At 40.2% G+C, this 7,969-nt stretch overlaps 1 non-coding gene across 1 annotated transcript; it reads right to left on the bottom strand.

Annotated features, from left to right (window-relative positions):
- Window positions 1-1,916: 1,916 nt before the first annotated feature.
- On the bottom strand, window positions 1,917-2,020 carry LOC122109769. The gene has a single exon (XR_006147743.1). It is a non-coding gene; the product is annotated as a U6 spliceosomal RNA (small nuclear RNA).
- Window positions 2,021-7,969: the final 5,949 nt, after the last annotated feature.

Below are 7,969 nucleotides of genomic sequence, written 5' to 3'. Positions count from 1 at the left end.
AGATGGCTAATCGAGAGCTCAAATCATCCTGGTCAAAACTGAACTGACGATCTTTTCCCTCAAAATCTTCTCTAGCTATTCTCCTTGTCTCAGGGGCGATAACCCAATTACCCATCATGCTTCAGAACACAAACCTGGACTTGTTTCCTTCCCTCAGCTACCACATTCAAGTTATCAGCATCATTATCCCGTTGACTCTTCTGCTATCCAAATAAATGCAGACTGAAATCCCATTTCCCCAACACTAATTCTTCTAGCCTGGGTGGAGATAACTGTCCCCATATGGGTCCCATTACTAGATTACTGTTTTAAGTATCAAGTCCAGTCATGTTACTCTTCTGCTCAAAATCTTCCGACAGTGTTCTATGTTGTGCAGCAGTTCAACAAAAATCTCAACCAGGCGCTGGTGGTTTATGCTTATAATACTAGCTACTCAGGATTGCTGAAGATCGGAGGATCAGGGTTCAAAGCCAGCCTGAGCAGACAAATCCAAGACTCTCTAACTACCCAGGAGAAAGCTAGAAGTGGAGATGTGGCTCAAGTAGAAGAGTACCAGCCTTGCAAGAGTACAAAACCCTGAGCTTAAGCCCTAGTATTGGCTCAAAAAATTAAAATTAAAATAAAAGAAAATCTCTTGTAATGACTTGTGTGAGCACATCTGTACCTCTTTCCTGATTTCTCACCTTCTGGTCTTTTCCAGGTGCTGTCTGTTGTCTCCAGGGCCCTCGGCACTCCACTAGGAGCTAACCCTGACAGTAGGTCCCCTTTGTATGGTTCCCTTTCACTTTCCTTGAAGGTTCCCTGAGGGCTTATGTGACTGAAACCTACCCTCAGGGTTTTATTGAAAATCGCAATCTCTTTGTTTTGCAGCCACCTGAAACATCAACTTAGCTGCTCTCTTCTACTTTTGCTGGGAAATGGTCACTTTCAAATTCTTTCTTGTTCCCTAGCTGCTTATGCCAGTAGGAAAAAAAAACAAAAGGACCAGGAGTCAGGTATCTTGATTCTTTTCACCAATATATCTCAGCATCTTTCTCATTATCTCAAACATAGTCAAAAAGTCCTATACATGACTTTTCGATGAACAACCAAAGTGTAGTAACTCCAAGGCTAAATTAGACTTATGTGTTTTATAAAACTTTATAATTTGCCTCATTTGTCTGTTGAGTGGAGAGCTGAATACTTTCTAAATGCATATCGATGTATAAAGAGTCCAGTACTAATGGAGCAACATTGATGACTAAGCTTTAACATCTGAATACGCAGGAAAATAGCTCACTGTACATCTCAGGAGTACCTGCCCGCAGGTTTCACAGTCTTTTACAGATTTCTACCTCAATACACTTTTCCTACCTGTCCCCACAACGTGTGGGCCAGGTCTCTGTCTGTATCCATAATTGATTCTGATTTTGAGAGGAAGCCGATTTTTCCTATAAAACTTTCAAACCTAGAGAAGGAAAAAAAAAAAAAAAAAAAAAGCTTCAAAAATAGCACCATGAACATCACATGCCCCTTACCTATTCTCTCAGATTTTAACATTTTGTGTATTTTCCCCTTTTTGCTCACTAATTTTTTTTAAATTTTCTTTCCTTGGACTATTTGATAGTGATTTTTTGTATCATGACATTTTTACTCCCTAAGCACTTTACCGAATATTAATTAAAACAAGAACATAATCCTATCTAATCACTAGAGAAAGGCTTATACTCAAGAAATTTAATATTAACATTACTATCTAATAGGCAGGCCACATTCAAATTTCCCAAAATCTCCATAATATTAGTTATACCTTTATTGTTTTATATCCAGTCACAGACTGTGAATTATTCTTAGTTGCTATGCCTGCAGATTAGTTTTCTTTCTCTTTCCTCCTCTTCTTCTTCTCTTTCTCATTGTCCTCCTCCTCTTATCATAACATTGGCATTTTTAATTTGGGGTTTTTGTGTGTCATCCTTGTGCAGGGACCATGCTAATCTCTGTTTCATTCCAATTTTCATTCATGTACCACCAAAGTGAGCACCACATTGACATTTTTGAAGTGTCTACGGGCCATTTTTCCCATTACCAGACTAAATCTGATTTTTAGGCACAAATTATACCTAAAAATTTGACTTCTAATGTACGCCTTAATAGGTATAAAAGAAGTGGTACCACTGAAAGGCTCAAGCCTGGTCCAGGTTGCCAGATCTTCCTGGGTTCAAATCCAGCCCCACTACTCATGAGCTCTGAGAAGAACTTAACAGAACCTTGCCTCTGCCCCACGGTTTATAATGGAGACGATCAGACTGCCCACCTTACAGAGCTGTTTTGGAAATTAAGTAAGTGCAGATATATGACAAACTGAGAATTGTAATTAGCATATAGCAAAGACTGCACAAGTGTTGGCTCTACTTATAGTCATAATACAACCTTCACGCTTTTATTCATTGGCTGAAATGGAGTTCGAGAAACACAGGGAAGAGCCTTGAAATATTTCCTGAGTAACAGTCCTTGGCTAGGTTGGGAAATGTTCATGATTTGGGGATTTTCATGGTTTGGGGAACTGATGAGCTGTGTTGACCTGACACGCCTCTAGAGGGCAGCAGAAGCGCCAGCGAGTGTCTTGAGTCCTTTATAAGTGAACTCCCCTGAGTCACTCCTGCCCATAAACTATAAACTCGATAGGACCTGGACAGCTTGACTCAATAGACTAAATTGGTGTGTGATTGTTTACTTCGGGACCTGAAGCAAATAGGCCTGAGTAATAACAGCATGCACTTATCTTTTTGGTAACAAAGCTAATCTTACATTTAGCTGTTTCTGAACACTAAATATATCACACTAATGTGTTCACCTCATTCAAACCATGGTAACATGAGGCTTGCCCCATCTAGCTCCAGCAATTTAATTCGTAGCAAGCAGCTGAATATTGAATGTGGCTTAATGATGTAATTGTTGCCCATGCCAGCGCCCTGGGGCAGGGAGTGCCATCATTTCTGTACAGAACAGAGTACGGGACTGCCTGGCCTCAAGCACTTACTTTTAAAAGTTTCTGAACATCTATAATTTCATACCAACTTTAAAACCATTTTTGCAAATGTTTCTTCTTGACATTGGACTCAAAGTTCCCCTTACAATTCAGCTATTACCAATGACTGAGGGTGGCTGGGGGGGGGGGGGGGGGGAGACGGGGACATTGCTTTAAAAATGGCAGAGCAAAATGGCAGAGAGCTGGTGGTTCACTCCTGTCATCCTAGTTACCCAGGAGGCTGAGATCTGAGGATGGCAGTTCAAAGCCAACCTGGACGGGAGAGTCTGAGACTCTTATCTCTTAATTAACCACCAAAAAAAGCCAGAAGTAGAGCTGTAGCTCAAATGGTAGAGTAGCCTTGAGTAAAAGAGCTAAAAGGCTGCAGTCAACATTCTCTCTGTGTGTCTCTCTGTCTCTGTCTGTCTGTCTCTCTGTCTCTCTCTCTCTCTCTCTCTCACACACACACACACACACACACACTCACACACACATTGCAAAGCACTCAGAATTAACCCATAATCAAACAATAATTAGTACTGTCACTGGCCAGTTCTCTGAACTCCAGATGGCTGTGCAGGACAGTGGATGAGAACACAGACTCCCAAAAGAAAAGGACTCAGACTCACCCCCTAGCTCCACAACTTACCAGCTGTGTGGTCTCAAACAAGCTATTTAATGTATCTGCACCTCTATTTTCTCTTCTACAAAATGGAAATAATGACACTATTACTAGATAGAGGTTTAGGAGAATTTAAGTTAATATACATAAAACTCTTCCAACAGTGCACTTATACTGCCTATGAAAATGTGAGTTCTCGTGATGTAGGGTCTGAAAAACAATTGTTTTGTAAACATTCAAGCTTTCCTTTCCCTTCCTCATTCTCCTTTCCCCAATAAGCGGGCCACCTGGCAGGGATTAGAGTTCACTGCACCCACAGAGCAATGCCCTCTATCAGCAAACACAAGACAAGAGCATTTCCCCTCTTCACAGAAACACATAGGAAGCTGACATCTACATTTCCTAAGCTTTCCCCTGGAACATTCTTCCTGGGTTTTAGTTCAGCTCCTCTCTCTGGCACCCTGTTCTCTGGGCCAGCAAAGTTTTGTGGGATTTTCTTGGTCTGGGTCACATTATTAGGTCTTTCTCTCTTTGTTCATTTGTGTGCTGACAGAGCCATTCTAAGAATCCTGTGGGTTCTATTAAGTATACTCCCAGCACTCTTGTGGAGTGGAAGAAGGTAGACAAGTACAATACTCCATCTGTTTATTTATTTATTTTTATTATGCATAATCGCTTCTGAGGCCTTGCATATGCTAGACTAGACAACCATTCTGCCACTTGAGCCACACACTCAGTCCTTTTGCTTTTAGTTTAGTTTTCACATAGAGTCTTGCCCATTTGCCTGGGCATAGCTTTAGACCATGATCTACTTATTTCCACCTCCTGAGTATCTAGAGATGACAGGTCCAAGCCACTCAAAATACATGCCTCTTTTAAAGGAAAAAAAAAACACACAGAAAACCCCGAGAATAATTCCTTTAGTAAAGGCAACCTCTGAAAAGTAAAACAAACACAAAGCAATAATAAAAGTTACCAGAAACTAATATAATGTCAAGCCAAAACTAAACAAATGAAGATTAAGATGATAGTGTGGGTAGGGGCAAGGAATGGAGTGGAGGGAGGAAGGGTTGTGCAGCAAATGCAGTCATTATTCTTACTGTACATTATGTAAAAATAAATGAGCTATTGTCACGCGAAGGTAGGAATGGGAGGGGGAAAATGGCTGAGAGAATGAAGGAAGGGGTAACGTTGACCAAGAAGCATTGTACTCATTACCTGACTTACGGAATTGTAACCTCTATATGACTACTGACTAACAATGATTTTAAAAGAAGAAGAAGAAGAAGAAGAAAGAGGAGGAGGAGGAGGAGGAGGAGGAAGAGGAGGAGGAGGAAGTATGTATGTAGGAGTCAAGTCAATGTCTTAAACTTGCATTACTTTATAATATGTGATAATAATATATTTCCATTATCTTTTTTTGGGGGGGGGTCTCCAGTCGTGGGGCCTGAACTATGGGCCTGGACACTGTCCCTCAGCTCTTCAGCTCAAGGCTAGCACTCTACCACTTGAGCCACAGCGCCACTTCCGGCTTTTTTCTTTTTGCTTATGTGGTGCTGATGAATCGAACCCAGGGCCTCAGGCATGCAAGGCAAGCACTCTACCACTGAGCCACCTTCCCAGCCCTGCATTATCTTATAGTATGTGGCCTGGAGATAATAATAGTTACCTGTGGCAGACAGTGTGTTCCTGTCCCCACCCCCTTGTGTGTTCTTGTCACTCTCCTCTCAGAGGGTGCACACACACACACACACACACACACACACACACACACACACATACACCTTCCTTCCTGCCACCCTGAAGGTATCAATCCCTGGCTGAGCTGCAGACGGAAGCCACGCCTCCTTTGCAGGCTTATAGGAGAGAAAGCAGTTGTATGAGACGTTGTCACCTGAAGGGAGTGGAGTAGACCATAATCCATCTGCTTCCCTTTCCTAGCCCTCCTTCCTTTCCTTTTCTTTTGTTAATCTTTGGTTTCTCCTGGGACCACAGGGATCTGTTCCTCAGATGTGAAGCTCATCTCAGCCTCTGTCTCTGAAGACCAGTGACTTAAACCCTAACTCTCATAGAATTTAGATAGATTATGCTAACACCCCATACAGCCATGAAACACTGGGTAGTGTAGCGTTAGTCTTGTTTCAGTGTTGATTATTTTGACTGGAGGATGGCCCTACTGCTTCGAGAGCAACCATGGGGGCTCTACTAAGGATTTCAGACAAACATAAAATTACAAATACACAAATTCTTGAGAAATGTTGAAGGAGTGGAGTAATCCACATAATTGCTTCCAATCGCATGGCTGGCTGGACCTTTGCCCTTAATTACAAGGGAATCAATGCTCCCGACTGAGTTGTAATATAAAGGGGCTTCTAGTCTGTGCCCGGTGAGACCCACCACACGCGTTCAATTTAGCTAACAAGTATGGATACTAGAAGAAGTGAGTGGGGAATGTTCTCTCTATGTGCTTTTTTTTTTTTTTTTTTAATAAGTGAAACTCTTTGGTTCGTCCTTTAACCCGGTTTCATAGAGTAGTTTCAAGGTGGCTTGTTTGAAGGTAAGCAGCAGGAGTCTTAAGAACTTAATTTTAAGAAATTCAAAGAGCAAAGAATGCACTTTGTTCTTTGAGTTTCTTAAATCTATATTTCATAGCCTTTCATAATAATTTGTCTTTCATGGATAAAATATACACAAATCATTGAGGCCAAAAAAAAAAAAAAGCATCTGATATGACCTTGGGTGGGCAAGGCTTTCTGTTTTTAAACAGCATGTATAGGGTATATTAGTAAGATTTCTCTATGGCAGGATTTCTGGCACCTAGAAAGGCTCAGAAAGAGAACTTGTCATTTCTTTATTTTTCAGTTCAAAAATAAGGGCAAAGAAACTTACTCATAGGATTTTTTTTTCTCCCTAAGGTTTTCATTTATCAGGAAAGGAAGAAAGAGAAAGAAAGAAAGAAAGAAAGAAAGAAAGAAAGAAAGAAAGAAAGAAAGAAAGAAAGAAAGAAAGAAAGAAAGAAAGAAAGAAAGAAAGAAAGAAAGAAAGAAAGAAAGAGAAAGAAAGAAAACTGATACAGGCAAAAATCCCAATGTGATAAAAACCAGAAGTAAAGTAATAGTGGCTGCGGGGGGAACTTGGAAGTGAATTATTATGATCGTAGGTCCTAAAAAATTTATTCTTCTCTGGTTCTCTCTCATCTGACCCCACTGCAGCCTGCCTTTTGTCCACTTCCCAGTGCTTGGGCCATTAACGCTCTCCTCCAGGCCAAATGCAGTGTCCTCCCTCTGTCCCTACTCTCTTTAATCTATTTGTTGCCTTTGTTCGACTCAACCACTGTCTTCCTCCTCCTCTATAAGCCTCTCTTCCCCTAATTTCGTCTGATCCTTTACTATTTCTTTTCTTTTCAAGGCCATAATATTTTTTAAAAATTAAAAAACTGGAAATGATAATCAGAAAAGAGGGGGGAAATAAGAACCCAATTCAAACACCATCATTTTATTTCAGTTTTCTTCTATACCCCCTGCCCAGCCGGTTTTATGCATTCGGAATAGGATTTTTGTGTTCTTTTTCTAGCAAATACCTTCTTTTAATTATTTCACAGGTGGCCGTATAGGCTTTTTAATAGTCCTCCATACCTCCTTATAATCATTTCCCTTCCCTTCCCAGTCTGTTCTTTTCCCACCCTTGGAATTCCCACAATACCCCCCACAAAAACTCACTGAGCCAAAAGCCTTGTCCCACATTTTCCTTTCCTAACCCTTCTGTCTCTTTTGTTCTAATGATATGAATCGCACTGAAGCAAAGTAAATTTTCCTTTGTTCTCATCAAAATACTTAAACCCAGATATTAGATCCTCTGAAAGCTAACCTGGCAATTTATATCAAAGGTGTAACTTCTGAAGTATCTAAGACATATCTTTCCTCTAAATAATTCCCACGATTTTTTTGAGTTTCTAGTAATGTGTCTGATAAGAACCAATACTTAATGAATAGCTTTCAATAAATATAAAATGGAATACCAGTTTCCAAATTTTCCTTACGATTAGACAGGAGAGGGGGCTGGAATGCTAGGAATATAGCTCAAGTGGTAGTGCACCCCAGTACAACAAGAATTTTAAAAAAAACACTCTTTAATTAAGCAAAGCTAAAACTGTTTTCTTTTTTTTTCCTGGAAGAATTTTCAGAGCCATTAAAATATTAATTCTAGCTTGGTTGGTAAACATTCAGCAAAGATTTGCTTATTATGTGTGTACATTAAGGTACATCAGGGAATAATAGTACCTGTATAATTCCCCCAAACAAAAGAGATTTATTTTTTTAGAGATATTTAAACATATATTT

The sequence above is a fragment of the Dipodomys spectabilis genome, unplaced genomic scaffold, assembly GCF_019054845.1.
Source record: "Dipodomys spectabilis isolate Male_0828 unplaced genomic scaffold, ASM1905484v1 ptg000069l, whole genome shotgun sequence".
In the NCBI taxonomy this organism is placed as follows: domain Eukaryota; kingdom Metazoa; phylum Chordata; class Mammalia; order Rodentia; family Heteromyidae; genus Dipodomys; species Dipodomys spectabilis.
The sequence above is the reverse complement of the archived record's forward strand: the minus strand, read 5'-3'. Positions and strand labels throughout refer to the sequence as shown.